The following is a 26639-nucleotide window of genomic DNA, read 5'->3' as shown; positions in this document are numbered from 1 at the left end:
ACTGACCTGCCAGACTCAGCCCCACCCAGGGAAAAGTCACCCAGCTCAGGCCGTCAGTCCCAGGAGTGGCTCTCTTCACTGGGTAAGCAGAGCCAAAGGCTGCCCCTCCCTTTAGCAGCCTTGACAATCAATTGAAATTCTGTAGACATAAACCCTGAGAATGGCTCCAGGCTGGGCTCTGTGAGTCTCTCACAATCAAGAACCCCAGGGAAAAGCTACTGTTTGCTGAAAGGCCTCAAATCTACTCAGAAGCTAGCCTCATCACAACACCTCCAAACTTGAGGAAATGGCCATCTCCCTCTTTTGTGATACTCAAAGCTGATCTCCCTCTCATTGAACTAGCCAGGGAGGAGGATCACAAAATCCTGGGTAAAGCAGAGCATTTTTCTGCCTGCTCAAACAAACTGACTTAAGAAACCAACCAAGCCACAGGAAAATCAAACACCACAAGCAGACCAGAGACTCCAACAAGAGGCTGGTTACTGACACAAGGGAGATACAGGATCTTCATACCCCTCCCCCCCAAAAAATAAAAGAACTTTTTTTTCTTTTTCTTTTTTTTTGTTTCTACCTTTTATAAAAATTTTTTTTCTAAAACTTTTTTTTAATTTTTAATTTTTACCTTTAAAAAATTGTTTTCTAGTAACTTTTTTTCTTCCTCTTATAATTTTTATTATAGGGGTATAGGTGTGTGTGCGTTTTTCTTTTATACCCTCTTTAAAATATTTTTTTGTTTAGCTCTACTGAACTTTTGATCTTTTTTTTATTTTTTCTTTCTCATTCTTTTCACCTTTTCTTCTCTTTCGTTCTTCTATATGTGACTTAATTGCTGTTCTGCACATCCTCAGATTTACCCGTAGTCCATTATTAGTCCCTATTCCATATTGTGTACACACTTAATCCAGAAATTTTATTACTCAATTCAAAACCTCTTAGACCTAAATTCCTTAATAGCAGTACTACCTCTTTATACTTATATAATATTTTAAGCATTTTTATTTTTAGTTTTCCATGTCTCCTTTATATCCCTTCCATTAACTCATTATATCCACGTTCTTCTCTGAACATTTCGTTTTCAGATCTGCAGAATTTTTAAGCATTGCACTTTCTAATTTTTAATTTTTACTTTTCTATTTTTTCTGGTCTCTTTTTTTGCTCTTTCTCTTTCTTCTTTTTTTTCTCTCTCTCTACTTTCAACCTATCCAACCTATTTTCCGCGTTGAGATGGGGACTTAGTTAAGTTAACTCACCCTGTACATTCCCACATCTTTCTATTCCTATTTTTACAAATATCTCCCTAAACCTAATAATTTCTGGTTTGCAAAATTCTTCTTTGTTGTTTTTAACCCATTAATACATAGTTGTCTCATGTTGAATAGATTGTGTCTGTTGAACTAGATTGTATCTGCAGACTTTTGACTGTGCAACTACAGACTTTGGTTGATGCTTGCTTAAGATAGTGTTCTAGCACAAAACTGGTGTTACTTTCATCCCAAATGGGCAGAGTAAGCCAGAAAAAGACAAGAGAAATGGCAAGTCCGGGGATCTCAACTCCCACTCATGATAATCAGGGGACAGGGCAGATAATGAATAATCCAGAGGAGAGTTCCCAAATAGCTCTACAAACACTGCTGGCAACCGTGGTAAATTAAAAGTTTGAAAACATACAAAGGACTCTGTATGAGTGTAATAGGGAGAGAGAGGAGACAAACAAAAGGTCAATACAGAAAATGATTGAAAACATAAAAAGGACTCTATATGAGTGTGATAGGGAGAAAGAGGAGGCAAACCAAAGGTTAATACAGGAATATCATAAGCGTGAGGAAGCTACTCAAAAACTGATACAGGAATTGCATGAGCACATTCAGAACACTCAAAGAGAACGGCAAAAATGGCGGCAGCAGGCTGAGAACACTCAAAGAGAACTACAGGAATGGCATGAACAGGAGGAAGCTAAGCAAAAAGTAATACAGGAATTGAGAGAGCAGGATGAGAATACACAAAGATCACTAAAGGCATTCATGGAATCCATTAACTAAGAGCTGAAAGAAGTCAAGGAGACCACAAAGGGAATGCTGAATGGAACCCAACAGAAGGAATGGGAGTCCAAAGAAACCATGAGCAATAAACTAAGTGATTTGAGAATAAACACTGAACACCAAATTAAGGAAGTAAAGAAGCTCATACAAGACCTAAAACAAAGCTTCAACAAAAAATTTGAATCCATCAAAGCTGACCAATTAGAAGGAAAAGAAATAAAAAACAAAGTAGAAAGTCTTGACAGCAGGTTAGACCATGCAGAAGATCGAATATCGGGGATTGAAGACATCCTAGATATTATATAGAAAGAACCATCCAAGACAAGTCCAAGAAATATGATAGATCTATTCAACACTTGGAAGACACCATCAGAAGGCCTAATCTAAGGATAATGGGAGTAGAGGAGCACCTAGAAACAGAAGTTAATGGTCTAGGAAATTAGTATAACAGGATTCTAGCAGAGAACATCCCAAACATGCAAAAAGATAGGCCGATTCAGATACAAGAAGCTTTTAGAACTCCAAATAGACCAGACCAGAATAGGACACCCCACTGTCACATTATAATCCACACAGGATCAATTCAAACCAAGGAAAGATCCTTAAAGCTGTCAAGAAAAAAAGATTAATCACCTATAAAGGGAAACCACGTAGAATCACCTCAGATTTCTCAGCAGAGACAATCAAAGCAAGAAGAACCTGGAATGATGTATGCCATGCCTTAAAGACAAACAACTATCAACCAATAATACTGTACCCACCTAAACTCTCCTTAATAACTGAAAGGCAAATAAAAACCTTCCATAGCAAAGTAAAATTGAAACAATATATCTCCACCAAACCAACCCTACAAAAGATTCTTAAAGATGTCCTACCTACACATAGAAAATCAAAAAGGCCACAATAAAGGCCTAAAAATCGCACCCAAACTGAGAATCCAAGAACCATAGGAAGAAGCCAGTAGGTGCAGCCACCAAGAAGGTGGATTAAATGGTAGGAACTCCCAAATACCTTTCAGTCCTGTCTCTCAACATTAATGGACTTAACTCTCCAATTAAGAGACATAGACTGCCTAGTTGGATTAAAAAACAAGACCCTTCTATCTGCTGCCTTCAGGAGTCACATCTTGACTGTAAAAACAAATACATTTTCAATGTCAAAGGCTGGAACAAAATCTACCAAGCAAACAGACCCCATAAACAGGCGGGAGTTGCAATCCTAATATCAGATAAAATAGACTTCAAATTAATATTTGTGAGAAGAGATAAAGAAGGTCTCTACATACTAATTAAGGGATCTCTCCTTCAGGAAGATATTACAATTCTAAATATCTATTCACCAAACAAAGGAGCACCCAAATTTATCCAAGAAACACTACTTTCCCTCAAATTCCACATAAATCCAAAGACATTAATTGTTGGGGATTTTAACACACCACTCTCCCCACTAGATAGATCTACTTGGCAAAAACTCAAAAGAGAAACCGCAGATCGAAACAGCTGCATAGATCAAATAGATTTAGCAGACATCTACTGAATATTTCACCCAGCAGCATCACAATACACGTTTTTCTCAGCAGGAAATGGAACATTTTCTAAAATAGAACACATTTTAGGCCACAAAGCAAACTTGTTCAAATTCAGAAACATTGAAGTTATACCTTGCATTCTCTCTGACCACAAAGGAATAAAATTAGAACTCAATACCAAAAGCCACCAACGAAAGTCTGGTAACACATGGAGGCTGAACAACACACTGAAGTGTATAGCTCTGAGCTCCTACATCAACAAATTTGAGAGATCTGAAACCAACAATTTAATGACACATCTAAACCTCCTTGAAAAAGAGCAGCAAGATAATCCCCAATCCAGTAGACAGAAAGAAATAATTAAAATTAAATCAGAATTAAATGAATTAGAATCCAAAAAAACTATAGAAAGAATCAACAAAACAAAGAGTTGGTTCTTCATAAAAATTAACAAAATTGACAGACCCTTAGCAAATCTTATCAGAAAAAGAAGACAACACACCCAAATAAATAAACTCAGAGATGAGAATGGAAACATCACCACAGAAACAACCAAGATTCAGAACATTATAAGGGAATACTTCTCAAAACTTTATGCTAATAAGTTCGAGAACTTGACAGAAATGGAACTTTTCCTAACAAATATTGACATGCCAAAAGTAAACCAAGATGAGTTAAACCAGCTTAACAGGCCCATATCAAGCATTGAAATACAAACAGCAATAAGAGATCTCCCAGCTAAGAAAAGTCCAGGACCAGATGGTTTTACAGCGGAATTTTACAAGGCCTTCAAAGCAGAGCTCACACCAATACTCCTCCAACTCTTCAATGATATTGAAAGAGAAAGTTCACTAACGAACACATTCTATGAAGCCATCATAACCCACATCCCAAAACCAGGCAGGGACTCATCAAAGAAAGAGGACTATAGACCCATTTCTTTGATGAACATTGATGCAAAACTTCTCAACAAAATTTTGGCCAATCGACTTCAACAATTCACCCAAAAAATCATACACCACGATCAAACAGGATTCATTTCAGGGATGCAAAGCTGGTTCAATATAGGCAAATCAATTAATATTATTCATCACATAAACAGGATCAAGGATAAGAACCACATGGTTATCTCAATAGATGCAGAAAAAGCATTTGACAAGATCCAATACCCCTTTATGATGAAGGTTTTGGAAAAATTAGGAATCCATGGAACATTCCTCAATACAATAAAGGCTGTATATGACAAACCTACAGCCAGCATTATACTTAAGGGTGAAAAACTAAAGCCATTTCCTCTTAACTCAGGAACAAGACAAGGATGTCCACTCTCTCCACTTCTATTCAATCTAGTATTAGAATGCCTAGCTACAGCAATAAAACAAGATGCAAACATAAAGGGGATCCAAATAGGGAAAGAAGAAATAAACTCTCCCTCTTTACAGATTACATGATCTTGTGTTTAAAGAATCCCATAGATTCCACTCCCAAATTACTCAAGCTGATTCAATACTTTGGCAATGTAGCAGGGTATAAAATTAACCCCCCAAAATCCATGGCTTTTCTGTATGCCAACAATGAGAAAGGTGTGGCTGAAATTAGGAAAGCAACAGCATTCGAAATAGCCCCACAAACAATAAAATACCTAGGAATTAACTTAACCAAAGAAATGAATGACCTCTATGATGAAAACTTTAAAATCTTGAAAAAGGAAATCAAAACACAACTTAAAAAGTGGCAAAAATTCCCATGCTCCTGGATTGGAAAGATAAACATTGTGAAAATGGCAATACTTCCCAAGGCTATCTACGAATTCAATGCGAGACCCATCAAAATTCCAACCTCATTCTTCAAGGAAATAGAAGAGGCAATCCAAAAATTCATATGGAACAATAAAAGACCTCGAATGGCAAAAACGATCCTCAACAGAAAGAAGAGTTCTGGAGGAATATCAATACCAAATTTCAAACTCTACTATAAAGCCATATTAATCAAAACAGCTTGGTACTGGCACAAGAACAGACCTCAGGACCAATGGAATAGAATTGAAAACCCAGAAATGAACCTACAGACCTATAGCCATCTAATCTTCGATAAGGGAGGTAAAATAATAGAATGGAAGAAAGACAGCCTCTTCAGTAAATGGTGCTGGCAAAATTGGTTAACTACTTGTAGAAAACTAAAGCTAGATCCTTATATATCACCCTGCACCAGAATCAACTCCAAATGGATCAAAGACCTCGGAGTCAAAGCAGACACACTGAAAACATTACAGGGTGGAATAGGAGAAACCCTAGGACTCCTTGGCACAGGCCGAAATTTTCTTAATAGAGACCCAGAAACACAACAAATCAAAGAAAGTTTCGACAAATGGGATTGCATGAAGTTGCAGAGCTTCTGCATGGCAAAGGACATAGCTAGCAAGATCAGTAGAAAGCCTATGGATTGGGAGAAGATGTTCACTAGCCATACAATGGACAAGGGTCTCACATCTAAAATATATTTGGAACTAAAAAAATTAAATCCCTCAACAACAAATCCTCAAAGAAACAACTGCCCAATAAATAAGTGGGCTAAAGAAAGAGAAACTTCTCTGAAGAGGAAAGAAGGATGGCCATGAAGAAATGCTCAACCTCCCTAGCCATAAAAGGAAAGCAAGTTAAAACAACATTGAGATACCACCTCACCCCAGTTAGAATGGCTATAATCAAGAACTCTAATAACAACAGATTCTGGAGGTGATGTGGACATAAGGGAACCTTACTGCATTGTTGGTGCGAGTGTAAACTTGTTCAACTACTTGGGAAAGTAGTATGGAGGTTCCTCAAAAGACTCCACATAGAGCTCCCCTATGACCCAGCAATGCACTTTTGGGCATTTACCCAAATATTCACAAACAAGACCACACTAAAACTACCAGCACGACTATGTTTATTGCAGCACTATTTACTGTAGCTAAGATAAGGAACCAACCCTGATGCCCCTCTTTAGATGAATGGATCAAAAAAATGTGGTGTATCTATACAATGGAATTCTATGCCTCCATCAGAAAGAATGACATTGCCCCATTTGTTAGGAAATGGAAAGACTTGGAAAAAATTATGTTAAGTGAAGTAAGACAGGCCCAAAGAAACATAGTTCCCATGGTTTCCCTTATTTGCAATATCTAGTATATATCTGAGTCAAGCAGAAAAGGTCAGATAAGGTGATGTTAGGGAAATGAACCCTAAGATATGTACTCAAATGTATTTTTTCTTTCATGTGATTGTTTCTAACACATTTATAAGATTATTCTTTGTTGCTTTTTTTGCCCCTCCCCCACAGTATAACCCTGCTTTCACTGTATTTAATGTTGGTATAATTTGTGGAGGGGAAGGGGAAAAACAATCGTTTAAATAGGGATACCGGTGGACCCATTGCAACAATGAGTTGTACAAGTCGTTATTTCGAAAACGAACTTTACAACTTTGGTGCGGGGCCCGGGGGCAGAGTGGGGAAGATTGGGTGGGGGGCGGGGGGAGGATGGGAAGGGATGGGAAGGGGTAAAAAAGGAGGAGGCTACAATGCTTGATAAGAAATGTACTCATTCTGTTGCCCATGTAATTGTTACCCCTCTATACAGTATTTTCACAAGAAAAAAAATGATTAGGAAAATGGTAATACTGCCTAAGGCTATCCAAAATTCAATGCAATACCCATGAATATCCAAGCTCATTCTTTAATGAAATAGAAAAAGCAAGCCAAATATTCACATGGACAATAAAAAAACCTCAAACAGCAAGAACAATGCATAGCAGAAAGAATAGTGCTAGAGGAGTATCAGTATCTAATTTCAAACTCTACTACAAAGCCATTGTTATCAAAACAGCTTGGTACTGGCACAAGAACAGACCTGAGGATCAATGGCATAGAACTGAAGACCCAGAAATGAACCCACAGAACTATAGCCACCTAATCTAGGAAAAAGGCTCTAAACAAATAGAATGGAATAAGGACAGTCTCTTCAGTAAATAGTGCTGGCAAAATTAGTTCAATACCTGTAGAAAACTAAAGGTAGATCCTTATATATCACCCTGCACCAGAATCAACTTCCAATGGATCAAAGACCTCAAAATAAAAGCAGACACCCTGAATACATGACAAGAAGGAATAGGAGAAACTCTAGGGCTCCTTGACACAGGCTGAAATTTTCTTAATAAAGACCCAGAAACCCAACAAATCGAAGAAAGGTTGGACAAATGGGATTGCATGAAATTGCAGAGCTTCTGCATGACAAAAGACATAGATAGCAAGATCAATAGAAAGCCCACAGATTGGGTGAAGGTATTCACTTGCCATACAATAGACAAGGGTCTCATATCTAAAATATGCTTAGAACTCAAAAAAATTAAATCCCCCAACAACAAATACTCAAAGAAACGATTGCCCAATTAATAAGTGGGCTAAAGACTTAAAAGGGAGAATTCTCTGAAGAGGAAATAAGAATGGCCAATAGACGCATGAAGAAATGTTCAACTTCTCTAGACATAAAAGACATGCAAATCAGAACAACATTGAGATTCCACCTTACCCCAGTTAGAATGGCTAGAATCAAGAAATCTAATAACAACAGATGATGGAAGTGTGGCCAAAAGGGAAGACTACTGTATTGTTGGTGGGAATATAAACTTGTTCAACCACTCTGTAAATCTGTATGGCAGATCCTCAAAAGATTTCACATAGAGCTCCCTTATAACCCAGCAATTCCACTTTGGGGCATTTTCCAAAATGATCACAAATAAGGCCATACTAAAGTTACCAGCACAACCATGTTTATCGGAGCATTATTCACCATAGCTAAGATATGGAACCAACCCAGATGCCTGTCAGTAGATGAATGGATCAAGAAAATGTGATATATATATATATATATATATATATATGGAATTCTGTGCCTCCATCTGAAAGAATGAACCTGCTCCATTTGTTAGGAAATGGAAAGACTTGGACAAAATCATATTAAGGGAAATAAGCCAGGCCCAAAGAAACATAGGTCCCATGATTTCCCTTATTTGCAATAACTATTATAGGTCTAAGGCAAGCAGAAAATTTAAAAAGCTATGTACATATATAAGATGGTGCTAAGCTAAATGAACCCCAAGATAGGGACACAAAAGTTTTTATCTTTCTTGTTGTTGTTTTTAATGTACATATAATGTCTTATGTGAATTTTTTTCTTTTGTATGTTCTTCCCCCATGGGAAGATTGTGGTGCCCTGCATCTTGTATATACATTTTTCTAATTTGGGGAGGTAAATCAAATAACAAAAAGTTGAAATAAGGACACAGGTTGACTCATTGTAGCAATGAGATGTACAAAACACTATATTGAAAATGAACTTTACAACTTTGGGGGGGGTAAGGAAGCAGTTGGAGAGTTGGGGAGGGAAGGGATGTTAGGGGAAAAACAAAGCAGGGGGTAACAATGCTTGATAGGAAATGTACTCATTACCTTACTCATGTAACTGTAACCCCTTTGTACAATACCTTTACAATAAAATATATATTAATAATAAAAATAGAGTTTGAAGATTGTTATTGATATTCTTCCAGCACTGTCCTTACTGGTGAAGATTATTTTTGCTATTTGGGATCTTCTTTTATTCCGCATGAATTCTTCTATTTCATTAAATAATGTTGATTTGATATTGATGAGTATTGCCTTGAATTTGTAGATAGCGATGGGCAATATTGCCATTTTCGCAATGGTAATCCTCCCAATCCTGGCACATGGTTCATTTTTCCACTTCCTTAGTTTTGTTTTAATTTTGTTTTTCAGGTTTCTGAAGTTTTCATGATAGAGGCATTTCACCTCCTTGGTTAAGTTAATTCCAAGGTATTTTTTGGAGATTATTTAAAAAGGAGTTTCTTTTCTGATTTCAGCCTTGGTCTTCTCATTTTTGGTATCCATAAAGCTACTGATTTTTGTGGGTTAATTTTTTAATTTAATTTTATTGTAAAGGTGATGTACAGAGGGGTTAGTTACATATGTAAGGTAATGAGCACATTTCTTGTCAAACATTGATACCCCCTCCCTTGTTTTTCTCCCACTTTCCCTCTTGCTCCAACTCCTCTCCAATTTGTAAAGTTTATTTGCAACATAGTGTTTTATGAATATCGCTATTGCAGCTGTTCACCTTTTTTTGTCTCACAATTTCCTTGTTCCCATCTCCTTTCTTAATCAGATACTAATATATACAATACACAGGGTACCACAATAAAAAACTGACAACACGGGATATGCCAAAGGATAAAATATGAGAGAAAAAAATAAATTCATACAGTATGACAACAAGGAAAAACCTCTTGATTCCATATCTTGGAATTCATTTCAGGTAGCATCATTTGTAATATTCAGTGTATGCCTAGGATAGTCCTAGCAGAGGATCACAATAGCTCAATAGCCATGTATACATGACCGCATAAATTATGGGTTAATTTTATACCCTGCGACTTTGCCAAAGTTTTGGGACCAGGAGAAGAGAGGAGTCTATGGGTTTCTTTAAATACAGGATCATGTCATTTGCAAAGAGGAAGAGTTTTACTTCTTTCCACATTTGGAGCCCATTTATATTTGTCTCTTGCCTTATTGTTTGGGCTTGTAATTACAATATTATTTTGAAGAGGAATGGAGAGAGCAGACACCCTTGTTTCATTCCAGATTTTAGAGGAAGTGACTTTAACTTTTCACCATAATGCTAACTGTAGGTTTGTTACATAAGACCTTTATTATACTGAGAATTGTTCCATGGATTCCTAGTTTCTCCAGGCTTTACAGGGATGTTGGGCTCGTCAATTGCTGTCCTGCATCTATTGTGTGATCATGTTGTTCTGTCCTTGGTCCTATTGATGTGTTGAATTAATTGACTTGTATATATTGATTCAGCTTTTTATCCCTGGAATGAATCCTATTTATACATAGTGTATGAGTTTTTGATTAGTTGTTGAAGTCTGTTCACCAGAATTTTATTGAGAAGTTTTGCATCAATGTTCATTAAGGAATGGGTGTATGATTCTCTCTGTTTGATGAGTCCCTATCTGGTTTGGGGATGAGGGTTATGCTGGCCTCGTAGAATGAATTTAGTAGTGATCTTTTGTTTTCAATTTCATTGAAGAGTAGAGCTTCGTACATGATAAGCAAGTATTCTACCACTAAGCAACATTCCCAGCCCCTTGTATGGACCTCTGTACTGCCTTGATTTGATTTTCAGTGTTCACTCTCAAATCCTTTAGCTGAGTAGCTATATTTTCTTAGGAATCACTTTCCTTCTGTTGGAATTCACTCGGGTTTCTATTTGTGGATACATGAATTTCTCTGTTCTTTGTTTATCTTTATCATTCTTACACATAGCCATGTTCAGGTTTTCTATCTTTTCATTCAGCAGGTTTTCCAGTAGTTTTTTTCTTCTTCTTTTTTTATTGTGAAAATATAGTACAGAGGGTTTACAATTACATGGGCAAGATAATGAGTACATTTCTTATCAAGCATTGAACCTTGTCCTTTGTTTCCCCTTCCCATCCCTTCCCATCTTACCCCGGATCCCCCACCTAATCCTCCCCTCCCCCACACCAAAGTTGTAAAGTTCGTTTTTCCACATAACAACTTGTACATCTCATTGTTGCAATGGATCCACCTGTATCCCTATTTAAACGATTTATTTTTTCCCTTCCCCTCCACAAATTATACCAACCTCAAATACAGTGAAAGCAGGGGTTATACCATGGGGGAAGCACAAACAAAGCAACAAAGAAATAATCTTATAAATGTGTTAGAAACAATCACCTGAAAGAAAAGAAACATTTGAATACATATCTTAGGGTTCATTTCTCCAACATCAACTTTCCAGTAGTGTTTTTAGAGTATTTTAAAAGCTATTCTTTAGGTTTTTCATTTTCTGCTCTGTTGCCAGTTTATTTTGAGTGGGAATTGAGGTTTCTTGACTTGCCATTTTTCTTGTGTTTCTATGGCTTGTTCTGCCCATTTGGAAATCAAATCAAATCCAGTACCACAACAGAACCTAGTCTTAAAAGAAGAACCAACCCAGAACCATGTAGTTGCACAGACTTTAGAGGATTACAATCAAAGATAGGTATTTTCTATATACCTCTCTTTTTGGGATACAAATATCAATCTAATTCTACAGCAGAATACAATTTGAAGTCAAAAAAAGAATCCCAAGCCCTGTAATTGCACCGAGTTTAGAGGTTCAAAATCATAGATAGGTATTCCTCTATCTATCTCTCCTTTTCTTCATTTAGGGAGGGCTATAGTGATTCAGGATTTGGGATTATATACAGTTGTAATCAGTGAACAAATCTGTCATCGCATTAAAGCAATCTGAAACCAAAGGATAGCACAATGAGCCACTTTGACACAGTCAAAATTTATACAGATACAGTCTAGCTCAAAGACAAACAACTAGAGATCAACAGCCTAAAGAAAACAAAGAAAGAGCAAATGACAAGAAATAAAGGAAAATGGGTTATGATGAAATTATAAGAAAGATTAAGAGATATAAGAAAACAAAGGAGGAGAAAATAAGAATAGAGGAATATATAAAAGAAAAGGAACCAAAAGAAGAAAACAAAGACCTAAATTCAGAGAAAAAAAGATAAAGAAATTTTAAAAATTTAAATTATATATGTATAAAATAACAATAGTAAAATTAAAAATACTAAGATTGAGATATAGAAAATTGAGTAATTAAAATATAGCCTGAATTATGTATGCACACAATTCAGGAGGAAGCCCAGTAATCAACAAAGGCTGTATATCTAGGAATAAACAGAACAGCAATGAAAATGATAAGTGGGGGGAAGAGACAGAAAAAAGATAAAATAAAAATAACAAAAAATAGAAAAAAATAAAATTAACTAATAAAAAAATTCTTCAAATTATTTGAGGAACCTTGTGTTCTCCTTATGTCTTGATGGAGCCTTTGATATCCTTGCAGTGGTTAGTTTTCCTTGTGGCTTAATTGGCATCTCAAATCAGTTTGTTAGAACAGGTAGAAAAAAGTTCTGTCTTACAAACTTAGAGTCATTGTGTCCTCCTGCCAGCCTGCTTTGTGTGGTACTGCAGGAAGTAGGTGGCTTTTTTCTATAGGTTGGAGTCTCTCTACAAGTGAGCTTGAATGTGGGTCCGACTGTGGTGTGTCTGGAATCAGTGGCTTTTCCCAGTGGGGATAGCCCCTGAGATTCTCTTTTGGCCCAGCCTGGAGCCACTCCCGGCTTTTACAGCTTATCCATTTTTTTCTTTCCATTGAGACTACAGACTTTTGGTTTTTAAAGTCTTGTAGCCAGCTAAGCTTCAGGTTGAGCTGCTATATGACTGGAATATCTTTGTTTGCAGCAGAGGATCAGGGGCCACTTCTTCCTTTGCCTGCCCAGGAATTTGTCCCTCCCTGGCTGGGCTACCCACTTTGCCTTGTTGAAAAATGGTGCTGCAGTCCCTGCCTCTTAGGCCTCTGTTACCTGTTAAGTGCTCTGGACAGTTCTATGTCAGTATCAAAGATGACATTCTTCTCAGGTATGGGGAGCTTTTTTCCAGAAGCTGTTCTCTGTGCAAGGGTGAGGATGGATTTTGTGGGGTAATTAAGCTTTTCTTTGGGGTTTCAGACCATCAGCAATCTGCATCCATGATCTGCCTCCATCTGTGGCCAGCAGGATGTAGTTTGGCACTCCTAGTCATCCAGTTCATGCTGGAGGTGAGTGAAAAGCTGTGTGAACTCTGTCTTTGGTGCCTTTGTCCCTCAAAGTTGATTTTAAACAGTATTGAAAAAGTCTGGAAAGAAGAAAAGGGAATAAAAGATGCATCTAAATGTTTTTACATAGCTCTCATTTCTCTTGTGATACTCTAAGTGAAAAAAATAAAAAATAGTTTATATTAGGTAAATAGTGTTTTTTGAATTGATGACTTTCAATTAAGTATTTATGTCACTCTATGTTAATGTGACAATAATTTTGACTCATTGTTTTTTCTACATGACAATTTTCCATTTGATGATAACTGCTAATTGTCAACACAAAATGACAATCTAACTCAAATTCCCATTATAGATTTTGTTATCATTAATAATATAATAAAACCTTTACTTAAAGATAACTCATATATTTGGCTTCATGCAAGCTGGTAAATTTCAGATATAATGATATATATTCCACTGAAAACATTAAAATATGAAGTATTTAACAAACTTCAAGGAAGTTCGAAAACCTAACTTGCAATTAAACTTTTAAAAAGGCCTGATTATCAGTTGGAAAATATTATCACAGTTACTTGAGGGGACAGTCAGCAAAGTCTGATGATCTGCTTTACTGTGTTTCCTAAATTGAGTTAGCTTCTATTAGGATCTTTATAGCTGTTTATCTTTCAGATGATATAATAAAGATTTAAGCTAATTAATTAATTATATCTAATTAAGGGCATTTGCATCAACAAATGCAGAAACTGACATATAAAAATATATGTTCAATAAAATTATCTTTACATATTTATTGTTCAGAAAACAAGATCAGGGCTGGGAAGATGGCTCAGTGGTAGAGCGCTTGCCTTGCATGCATGAGGCCCTGGGTTCGATTCCTCAGCACCACATAAGCAAAAAGAAAAAAAAGCCAAAAGTGGCGCTGTGGCTCAAGTGGTAGAGTGCTAGCCTTGAGCTGAAGAGCTGAGGGACAGTGCCCAAGCCCAGAGTAAAGGCCCCATGACTGGACCCCCCCCCAAAAAAAAGAAAAGAAAACAATATCAAAATGTAAATAGTCATATATATGGCTGTTAGAGAAATTCTGAGATTCTGGGAAAGAACATGTCATATTCTTTCATATATGAATTTCATGTCTGATAGCCAAAACTTAAGAGTCAACATCAGTCACATAACCTACCTTCATCTATCACCTATCTTGTCAAGGTACTGAAAACTTGAAGATATGATTTCACATGAATAGTGATACTACTCCAGGCAAATGATAAATATATGGACTCTGACAGTAACAGAGTATATGCTTCACATATCCAAATACCCTTATCTGGTGACATCTTTCCCAACTCATTACGTTTTTCTAGAACTTAAGAACTACCATTGAAATTTCCATATATCTTGTGATTCCTATTTTGAGGTTTGTGACTAAAGACTGGCAAAATATTTTACCAACAAACTACTATGCAAAGCCAGAATATAAAAAGGGCGTAAATACAGGGCTGGGAATGTGGCTTAGTGAGAGTGCTTGCCTGGCACATAGGGATCTTGGTTGAATCCCTCACTACCACATAAACAGAAAAAGTTGGGAGAGGTGCTGTGGCTCAAGTGGTAGAACTCAGGGACAGTGCCCAGGCTCTGACAAGCTCCATAACTGGCAAACAAGTGAATAAAAAGGGCATATATATCACATCTCTCCAACATTAGAATGAACGATTGAAAATAAGTAAACAACTAGATTACTTTTTCCATCTTTTCAAGTCAACAAAATTTCATTTTAATCAGAACTTTTGCTCATTCTTATGTGGTAAATATTGATGTGAAAGGGTGTAAAGAAAGCATTGTTACTTCTGCATGAAGGAAGGTATATTAATTTCATTTAGGAGCTAATACAGAGACATATTTAACAAAGAAAACAAAAGAAGGCATTATATGTTCTAGTGCATCTATATGTGGATATAGGAAATGGAGTGGCTAGAGATAACTTAATATTTTGACACTCCTAGACTCCATAAAAATCAACTCTCAATAGTTGATCTAAATATTGAAAATATGTCAACCAAGGATATTCTTTACATTAGCTTGTTGTCTTTTACATTTTATGTCTAAAGAAGGTGTTAGATTAATCATACATGAAATATTTTACTAAGAAATGCATCAAAATCAAGAGACAAGAGTTATATGAAGGAAAGAGTTTATATTGCATACTAAATTATCAAATAAACTAGTGGAGGAAAATCATCATATAGTTAGGTATATTCAACTTTTCAAATCTTTGTCACTACGCAAAAAAATTTAGTTCTTATTTTCTTAGGTACTCAACAAAAAGATTATTTCTAAATCTCAGCCTTAAATACCTCTAGCAATGTGGTGTGAACAATAATTAATACATTTTTCCCTCTTTTGAGTCCTGAAAACACTGAAGATTGCAGAAACAGTAAAGCAGCTAGACAATGAATTATGTGCATTATTATTGACAAATATTGAGGAATTAAGTTTAGGTATGGGGTAAAGGTGTGATTCTTGTTGCTTAAGCACAATCCAGATACTGTGAAACAAAGTGTTCTTTCCTTTCATGCAAGTGAATGACCTCGAAAGATGTAAGTCATAAAAATTACAGGAAAAGGTATAGTCTATGCAAAGAGGCTGAGCTTAAAGAGGTTGAATTCTGTTTGCTCAATTATGTCGTTTCAATTTAAAAATTAGTTAGGTATTTCTGAGGGTGAGAATGTTTAGAGTGGAGTAGAGAGAAGCTTCTATTCTCCTTGATGCTTTATAAATCATATAGCATAGAAGAGATATTTCAGCTGCTCTTGCACTATTTTACACCCTGTGCCATGAGTATTCAAGCAAATTTCATCTCATGAGAAGATAGTGCAATATGAAAGCAATATGTGTAGCCACTTAACCACTCAGTATCTGAAATAAGAGTCAAGTCCTGCCACTACTACTACCTATTTGTGAGACATGAGGCAGGTCAATTTTAGACTTTCCACTTCTTCATCTGTAAAGCAGAATATCATAATATCTATTCCAAAGAATAACTCTGTGTGAACTAAATATGATAAATCAAGTAAATTTGAGCAGAAAGCACATAAAAACAAGAACTTCATTTCAATTTGAGAGAGATAAATAATTCTATATAGTATGGTTGTAGTTACACTTAAAAAGTACACCTATCCAAGTAATGAACTGATAAGCTACCAAATTGTCCCCAAAATTTTTATATGTATCTTTATCATAAAGGTGATGAAAAGGGGAGTTACAATTACATAAGTAAGGTAGTGAGTACATTTCTTTTTAAACTCTGTTACCCCTTCCCTCATTTTTTCTCACTTACCTCTCTTGAAAATTCTTAACATAAAAAGATCCAGAACAGCAAAAATAATCCTTAGCAGAAAGAACAGTGCTGGAGGAATATCAATACCAAATATCAAACTCTACTACAAAGCCATAGTAATCAAAATATAGTAATCAAAACTCCACATAGAACTCCCTTTTGCTCCAGCAATCCCACTTTGGGGCATTTGCCCAAAAGATCACAAACATGACCATACTAAAACGACCAGCACAACTATGTCTATTGCAGCATTATTTTCCATAGCTAACATATGGAACCAACCTAGATGCCCCTCAGTAGATAAATAGATCAAGAAAATGTGGTATATATATATATATATATATATATATATATATATATATATATATATATATATATATATATAATGGAATTCTATGCCTCCATCTGAAAGAATGGCACTGCCCCATTTGTTAGGAAATGGAAACACAAAATCATATTAAGTGAAGTAAGCCAGGCCCAAATAAACATAGGTCCAATGGTTTCCCTTAATTGCAATAACTACTATAGGTCTAGGGCAAGCAGAAAAGTTCAAAAGCTATGTACATATGACATATAAGATGATGTTAACCACAAGATAGGGACTCAAGAGTTTTTATCTTTCTTGGTGTTGTTCTTAATGTACTTTTAATGTACTATCTGATTTTTTTGTTTCTTTTGTATGTTCCTCCCCAATGGTATAGCCCCTGTTTTCACTGTATTTAATTCCTGTACTCTGCATCCTGTATATACATTTTTCTAACTTGGGGAGGGGAAGGAAAATAGCAAAATGCTAAAATAAGGATGCAGGTTGACCCATTGTAGCAATGAGATGTACAAGACAGTATGTTGGAAATGAACTTTATAATTTTAGTGGGCAGGGAGGGAGAAGTTGAGCAGTTTGGGAGGGAAGGGATGTTAGAGGAAAAACAAAGCAGGGGGTAACAATGCTTGATAAGAAATGTATTCATTACCATACTCATGTAACTGTAACCCCTCCATTCAGTATCTTAATAAAAATATATTTAATTTAAAAATCTTACTATAAGAAACTGTGTGTCTCCAGAAGACCCTTTCAGAAATTCTTTTTTAAATATGTTTTTTAAAGTATAAAGTTCATTTTTCAACACATTATATTGTACATCTCATTGTTCCAAAGGGTCAACTTGTATCCTCATTTAAGCATTTTGTTTATTCCCTTCCACTCCTCAGTGTAGAGAAGTGTATATACAAGATGCAGTGCACTGACATCAAATACAGTGAAAACAGGGGTTATACCATGGGGGAGGAACATACAAAGAAAAAAAAAATCACGTGGTATATTATAAATACGTTGGGAACAGTGGCAAGAAAGAAAAAACCACTTGTGTCCCTATCTTAGGACACAAGATTATTTCACTGAACGTGATCTTATCTGATCATGTGTACATAGCTTTTTACCTTTTCTGCTTGTCCCAGACATATATATATATATATATATATATATATATATATATATATATATATATATATATACTAGTTATTGCAAATAAGGGAAACCATAGAACCTATGTTTCTTTGGGCCTGGCTTATTTCAGTTAATATAATTTTTTCCAAATCTTTCCATTTCCTAACAAATGTGGCAATGTCATTCTTTCTGATGGAGGCATAGAAATCCATTCTGTGTGTGTGTGTGTGTGTGTGTGTGTGTGTGTGTGTGTGTGTGTGTGTGTCAGTGTGTATCACAATTTCTTGATCCATTCATCTGCTAAGGGGCATCTGGTTTGGTTCCATATGTTAGCTATGGTAAATAATGCTGAAATAAACATAGTTTTGCTAGTAGCTTTAAAATGGTCTTGTTTGTGATCATTTGGGTAAATGCCCAAAAGTGGGATTGCTGGGTCATAGAGGAGCTCTATGTGGAGTCTTTTGAGGAACCTCCATATTGCTTTCCAAAGTGGTTGAACAAGTTTACACTCCCACCAACAATGCAGTAAGGTTCCTTTCTGTCCATATTCCCTCCAGCATCTGTTGTTATTAGATTTCTTGATTTTAGCCATTCTAACTGGGGTGAGGTGTAATCTCAATGTCATTTTGATTTGCATTTCTTTTATGGACAGAGAAGTTGAGCATTTCTTCATGTGTCTATTGGCCATTCTTATTTCCTATTCAGAGAAGTTTCTCTTTAAGTCGTTAGCCCAATTGTTTATCAAACATAAGGGGAATCCAAATAGGGAAAGCTGAAGGAAAATTCTCCCTCTTTGCAGATGATATGATCTTGTATTTAAAGAGTCCCAGTGACTCCACTCCAAAATTACTCCAGCTGATTTGAAACTTTGGCAAATTAGCAGGATATAAAATCAACCCTTAAAAACCAATGACTTTTCTGTATGCCAACAATGAGAAGAGCAAGGCTGAAATTAGGAAAGCAACTCCCTTTGTAATAGCCCCACAAAAAATAAAATACGTGGGAATTAACTAAAGAAGTGAAGGACCTCTATGATGAAAACTTTAAAAACCTGAAAAAGGAAATCTAAGCAGAAGTTAGGAAATAGAAAAACCTCCCATGCTCCTGGATCAGAAGGATCAGCATCGTGAAAATGGCAATACTTCCCAAGGCTATCTACAAATTCAATGTGATACCTATCAATATTCCAACCTCATTCTTCAATGAAATAGAAGAAGCAATCCAAAAATTCACATGGAACAATAAAAGACACAAATAGCAAAAACGACCTTTAACAGAAAGAACAGTGTTGGAGGAATATCAATACCAAATTTCAAACTCTACTACAAAGCCATAGTAATCAAAACAGCATGGTACTGGCACCAGAACAGACCTGAGGACCAATGGAATAGAACTGAAAACCCAGAAATGAACCCACAGACCCATAGCCATCTAATGTTTGATAAGGGCACTAAAAATTAGAATGGAAGAAAGACAGCCTGATGCTGGCAAAATTGGTTAAATACCTGTAGAAAACTAAAGTTACATCTTTATATTTCCCCCTGCACCAGAATCAACTCCAAATGGATCAAAGACCTCAAAGTCAAAACAGATACCCTGAAAACATTACATGAAGGAATCAGAGAAATCCTAGGTCTCCTTGGCACAGGCAGAAACTTTCTTAATAAAGACCCAGAAACACAGAAATCAAAGAAAAGTTAGACAAATGGGATTGCATGAAGCTGCAGGGCTTCTTTATGGCAAAGGCCATAGCTAGCAAGAACAATAGAAAGCCTAGGAATTGGGAGAAGACCTTCACTAGCCATATCTAAAATGTACTTGGTCTCATATCTAAAATGTAATTGGAACTCAAAAAATTAAATCCCCTAACAGCAAATCCTCACAGAAATTTTTTATTCTTGGAAAAGATAACCCAGAAGTACAGAACATCAAAAGATCATGGTGATATAATTCAATTGAGTAATTGACTGACAAAAGAAGTACATATTTGTGAAGAATATATCAGATTTTTTAATTTTAAATTTTATTTTAAAAGTGATGGATGTACAACGGTGTTACAGTTAAGTTACATAAGTCAGGTAATGAATATGCTTCTTTTTGAACAGTGTTACCCCCTCCCTCATTTTCTCCCACATTTTTCCCTCTTGATCCCCAAGTTGGAAAGCTCTATTCCAACATAGTGTCTAGTGAGGATCACCGCTGAATTGGCTCACCCTTTGTCACACCATTTCTACATCAGGTATTTTTTTTTTGCTAGCACTCAACCTCTTGAGCCACAGTGCCATGCGGTACTGAGGAACTGAACCTTGAGCTTCATGTATGCTAGTCAAGCATTCTACTACTAAGCCACATTTCCAGCCCTAACTACATCAAATTTTTAAGAAGAAAAAAATTTAGGACACTTTGGATGGTGAACTGGTTTTGAATTATTCATAGAGCAATAGTAAAGAAGATAAAGATGTTTGCCATTTTTATCTTTATACCTGAGCTATTTCAAAATACATGAACAATACATGCATGTCTAATTAAGCTGCCTGTCCCTTGAGCATTATAATTTGGGAAGTAATGGTGTCTGTTCCACCGGAAATACTTCTTAACAGCTTTTTTTAGGAAACAGTAATTATGTCTTCAAATATGATTCTAAGAAGTTTTCCTGTTTGCTTTCATATGAATACTAAATACTCAAAAATGTCTACAATCCCATTATATGTATATATAAGTATACCAAATATATATTATACCTAAAAAATATACCTAACTTATAAGTATGTAATTATAGAAATACATTATTCCTAATTATATATTTACATAGAATTATACCTAACTTACTCTTATTCTAAACACACATATGCGTGATTTCTACTGATCTTCTTTTACTGTGCTTATTTCCCTAGGAGAACTGAGTTTGATATGCAGAAGTATAAACAGCTCAAAGAAAGGAAGAATACAAGCTACAACTTCCCTATTCCCAATTGTAATTCTTTCATTTAATTACTAGCTCCTGGCTGTTCACTTTTTTACCTACTTTATTTTAGTTCCAACTTGCCTAAATAGCTCTTAGAAAAGAAATGCAATATTGTCAGATATAGACTCAAAAAAGCTCATAGTTAATAGTCATTTTAATTCCATTTTCTTCAGTTTATTATCCAATCCATTTTTTCTGATCTTTCTATGCTATAATCATAAAGGATTCCCTTGCCTGTGACTGTTTTTAATCCCAGTGTGCATCTGTGAATCTGAATTCACTTCACTTTCCAGCTACTTTTATTTTTTTCTGAACATTTTTAACTGATGCAGCAGACTTATTTTATTTCTTTTTCCATTTCCCCATTTCCAGAACAGATTTTTCTTTACCTGGAGATCTTGAACAGTCCTTTGGGAGGCTGCACTGAATTCGTCTTGCTCTTTACAATTTCTCTGAAAAAGAAAAATACAATCTGTTGTGCTTTAATTATAATTTCCCTTAGGATATGCTGTTCTTCCATAGTCAGGAAGCTTAATATTTCTTCCTAGCAAACCAGAATCACAAGATTGCTTAGTTCCTGCAAATCTTAAAGCATTTTGTAGACTGAAATTCCATTTCTAACCCAATTTAAGTGGCTTTGGTCACTGGTTTCATGCTGCTTGAGTTTCCCACATTGCCAATCGATTTCCCAGGTTAAAATTGGTTTCCTTCACAGCCAAGAATTGACTAAGATCCATTAGCTTGGCTGAATTTGTTACTCATACATCTAGATATATTCTGCTTTCTCAAACTTAAATAAATTGCAGGTTTTTAAGGCTTTATAAGAGAAGACTGGATTAATAGTTTAAGCACACTGGTTTCCAGTTAACATGTGTTCAAACAAATCTGTAAAACAACAATGTCAAAAAAGACCATTCTAAACTATCTAAATAAATATGGTAAAAGTAATAATATTGTGTTGAGCAAATAAAATGGGTAATTTATATGTGTTGACATAAGGGTATTTTTTAAACAATTAGGACTAGACACTGGTGGTTCATGCCTATAATCCTAGTTACTCAGGAGGCTGAGATATAAGTATCACAGTTCAAAGCCAGCCTCGGCAGGAAAGTTTGTGAGACTCTGATCGCCAATAAACTACTCAGACAATGCCAGGAGTGGCACTGTGGCTCAAGTGGTAGAGCAGTAGCTTTGAACCAAAGAAACTCAGGCACAGCTCCTAGGCCCTGGGTTCAAGTCCCAAGGACTGTCATACACACACACACACACACACACACACACACACACACACACACACACACACACACACACACACACACACACACACACACAAACCAGGTAGAAATTAGTTATTTAAGTACCTGAGTATATGCATTATAATAAATTATAAATAATCAATGATATACATATATACACATATATAAACATATGCACATATAAGACTTCTGTGTGTATATGCACTGTATTTAAACTTTTAAAGCTTGATTAATAAATATCTTAAAAGAACAATGGATCATATCTCACCTAAGTTAATCCAGCAGTGTATCACTGCTTAGGAAAGGAAATCTAGGTTTCTCTTTAATCTTTGTCACTACCTTCATGATGTATTTCATGGAACTGTTATATGTTTTGGGTTAATAAAACATAATTGGCAAAATAGTAGATAGGATTTCAGGATAAACAGTAAGTTTTTCTACGACATGTTGGGTTTCTTCATATAACAGGTATTTACTATACCATGTTAGCATATCAGATGATGCCTAGTGGCAATATCCTTCCTTACACTAATATTATAAAGAAGATACTAGGTGAGGGTGAATATGATGAAAGTCTGTCATATATGTGTATGAAAATGTAATAATGAAAACGATTAATATTATTTTAAAGAAGGATGTATAATAGCATAATTTAGTAAATTTGATCAAAATACATTACATGCATCTATTGAAATAATACAATTAGACTCTTCTGTACAATTAATATGTGGTAATAGTAAAGAGAGGGAAGCAGAAGCAGAATCATTATCTACAGCATCAGCAAAAGGAGGAGGAGGAGGAGGAAGGAGGAGGCGGAGGGAAGGGGATGAGGAGGAGGAGAAAGAAGAGGATGAGGAAGAGGAGGAGGAGGAGGAGGAGGAGGAGGAAGAAAGGTGGTGTAATTCTATCTACTTGGGAGTCTGAGATCAGGAGAATCACCTTCAATGCTAACTGAAGTCCAAAAGGTTGTAAGGTTTCTCCTTCACCCATAGTAGGTTTCAGTAGTGCACATCTGTCATCCCAGCAACATTGGGTACAAAAATCTTTTGCCACAAAGAGTAGCTAGACACTGTGGACTGTAGCATATTGTGCCAGTAACTATAGGAAGCCTGAATTTGGCAGATCAGGGTCTGTGTACATAACAGACAGGAAGCAAGACCCTGTCCTAAAAATAAACTGAAGAAAAAAAACAGAGCGAGAAGTCTAAGTTAGTGATGTAGCACCATCCCATCAGGGATGAAGCCCTGAATTCAAACCTTAGCATTGCTGAAACAGAGAGGGAGTAACAGACAGAGAGAGAAGAGAGAAAGAGATAGAGAAACAGAGAAGACAGAGACTGAGACTGAGTTAGATAGAAGGAGGAGGAGAGGAAGCAAAGGAGAAGGAAAAAAAAGAAGAGATTAATTCTTTTGGTTGTGCAAAATTATTTGACAGAAATTAGTATAAAAATCTCCCCCTCCTGCTCCTAAACTGGGTTTTAATTGGTAGTAGGACCAATATAGGCCAAGAACTAAGTGAATCTATAGAAAATTAGTTTTGTTTCAATAAACAAAGTATCACTTATGAGGGTAGCCTAATACCTATGTATGGAAAAAACAGTATTCAGGCTAGACTATAATTACTAATATTCAAAGAATGACAAACAGGATGGTGAGGGGTTCAGAAGTTTTTCTAATTAAAAATATTTGAGAAAGAGAAACAGAAGATAAGGACAGGAAGTAGTATTTCTGTCATTCACTTAACTTACAAATCTGACAAGCAATCATGAAGGCTAGTTTTATTTTCTTCTATTAATACTCAAAAATGAGCAGGAATAATGGGCGCAAACATAAAAGATCAAAACATCATTACAAATACTTATATGCAAGAAACTTCATATAAAACAACCATTCTAATCCTCACCACAAATCTGAGATGTTATCAATTTAATTTTTTTAGCATTGCTTAATTTATTTATATAAACCAAGGATGGGTTTAAACAAAGACAAAGGGAAAAATAATAAGAAATGTAGTTATATCTAGATCACCAGTAAAAAAAAGAAAAAAAAAAGTTTGAGATCATACTTTTGTTTCTAGTCACACACAAGAACTTCCCACTAAATAACTTCCCACTAAATTCTGCTCCAGTAGTTACTCAGACAAAACACTGAAACAAGCACACAGGATGATCCATCACAACAATGATTGCCACAAGACAGTATATTGAAAGTGACCTTTACAACTTTACAATTTAAAATTTTAAACTCAAGTCTGGTGCCGGTAGCTCACTCCTGTAATCCTAGCTACTCAGGAGGCTGAGACCTGAGGATCATGGTTCAAAGCCAGCTTGGGCAGGAAAGTCCTTGAGACTCTCATCTCCAATTAACCACCAGAAAACTGGAAGTGGCGCTGTGGTTCAAGTGGTAGACTGCTAGCCTTGAGCTGAAGAGTGCAGGAAAAGCGCCCAAGTCCAGAGTTCAAGCCCCATGACAAAAAAAAAAAATTAAACTCACAGTAATTCTCTGTGGCTCTTTTTCAAATAATTCTAAGTAAGCATAATTTCAAGTGCATTTGTTTCAGTAACAGTACTATTCAGTAAATAAGGAAACTCTTAGGACTCTTTCTACTCAGATAAGAACTTGGCCACAATCTCTGACTGACCACTTGAATATTTCCAGCCATGGCTTTGATATATTCTCTGATTTGGGATATGATTTTACCTGCAACTTGGCAAATTGCTGCAGCCTAACCTGACTTTGAGGTTCTGGACATTGCTGTCTAGCTAGAATTCATGGCATTTCAATCCATTGGTCCTACACAGCTTGAACATAAACTGAAATTAAGGTTTGCTGTATACAGCTATTGAACTGATACAAAGGGTTTGGGCCAGGGACAGGTTCTTTCCCAGAAAGAAATCAGCCAGCCAGAAGTGACAAAGTTTCACCAACATAACAGAAAAGGAAACTACTGCACAGTATGGCTTCCTGTCTCTAAGATTTGATTCCTGGCTAGGGCTGCCATAGTCTTATGCCTCAGTTCTTTGGAAAATAGAAGAGCTGCACATAAACAACCAGTAACATTGGTTCATATAGCATAGCAGAAAACATAGACACATCAAAAGTACAATTTTGCCATAGATTTTTTTAATATTTTTTCAACTCCCCAAAATTAGCAATTGTATTCTCTATTCAAATTCTGAAACAATTGAAGAGAAAGACAATTGAAAAATATATTCACATATGAAAATTTAAATGAGAAGCAATAACTTCTTGTAAAATAAAAAATATTGTTGGAAATTCCTTCTCTGTCCCGTTTAAATATTGTTAACAAACTGGGTTAATATTCAATGGGTCCAGGCCATTACATCCTACTGGTACTGGAGAAAGGACATATTCTTTATAACCACTATTATATGATGTCATTAAATGTGGAATCTAACATAAAAAGAGGACAGAAAGATAATCTGTTGTGCCTTGATTGTGCTACTATACAAGCATCCATCTGAGTAGCCCCAGGACCCAGCAAGAGATAGAGAAGTCCATTGAAGCAACAATAGTATATAAAAGTGCATCCGTTTTCTTTTGTAATTTGAATACACAATACATTGAAATTTTTTTCAGTGGAGCATACTGGAGGAAATAGGGTCTTTTTTTCTTTTTTAATTTTTTTGAACTTTTTTTTTATTGTGAAAATACTGTACAGAGGGGTTACAATTACATGGGTAAGGTAATGAGTACATTTCTTATCAAGCATTGTTGCCTCCTCCTTTGTTTCCCCTTCCCATCCTTTCCCATCTCCCACCCACCCTCCCCCACCCATGACCCATCCACTCCCTTTCCCCCCTTGGCCATTTTAAACTATCTTTAAGCAATTGTTCAAAGGAGTTGCAATGCAACATCTCAATTTCTGAGTGCAATGCATTTTGATAAATGTCATGTCTTCCATCATTCTTTCCCCTTCACATCTTTCCCAAACCCAACCATTTCCTGAAGCTACCTGGCTCCATTTTCACGTATGGATAATGAGTATTATGACATTCTGGCCTACGACTTCTCCCCATTTTTCATACCTTTCCCCTTAATACTTAACCTCCTTAGACAAAATATGTTTCAAGTTCCTGGTATTCATTCCATTAAACTCTCAGTTAATTCTTCGATATTACTACACGGGAATCCACCCCTGTGTATACCATAGTTGAATCAGCTTAATTATATTTCATGCAACTTTTTTCCAAATCCATTCATTTTCCCATAAATGACTTAGCATTGTTTTCCTGATGGATGAATATATATATATATAAAATATGTACATATCACATTTTATCTTTTTTTTTGTCGGTCATAGGCCTTGAACTCAGG

The sequence above is a fragment of the Dipodomys merriami genome, unplaced genomic scaffold (assembly GCF_024711535.1).
Source record: "Dipodomys merriami isolate MVZ:Mamm:240054 unplaced genomic scaffold, mDipMer1.0.p SCAF_3, whole genome shotgun sequence".
Taxonomy (NCBI): Eukaryota; Metazoa; Chordata; class Mammalia; order Rodentia; family Heteromyidae; genus Dipodomys; species Dipodomys merriami.
The sequence above is the reverse complement of the archived record's forward strand: the minus strand, read 5'-3'. Positions refer to the sequence as shown.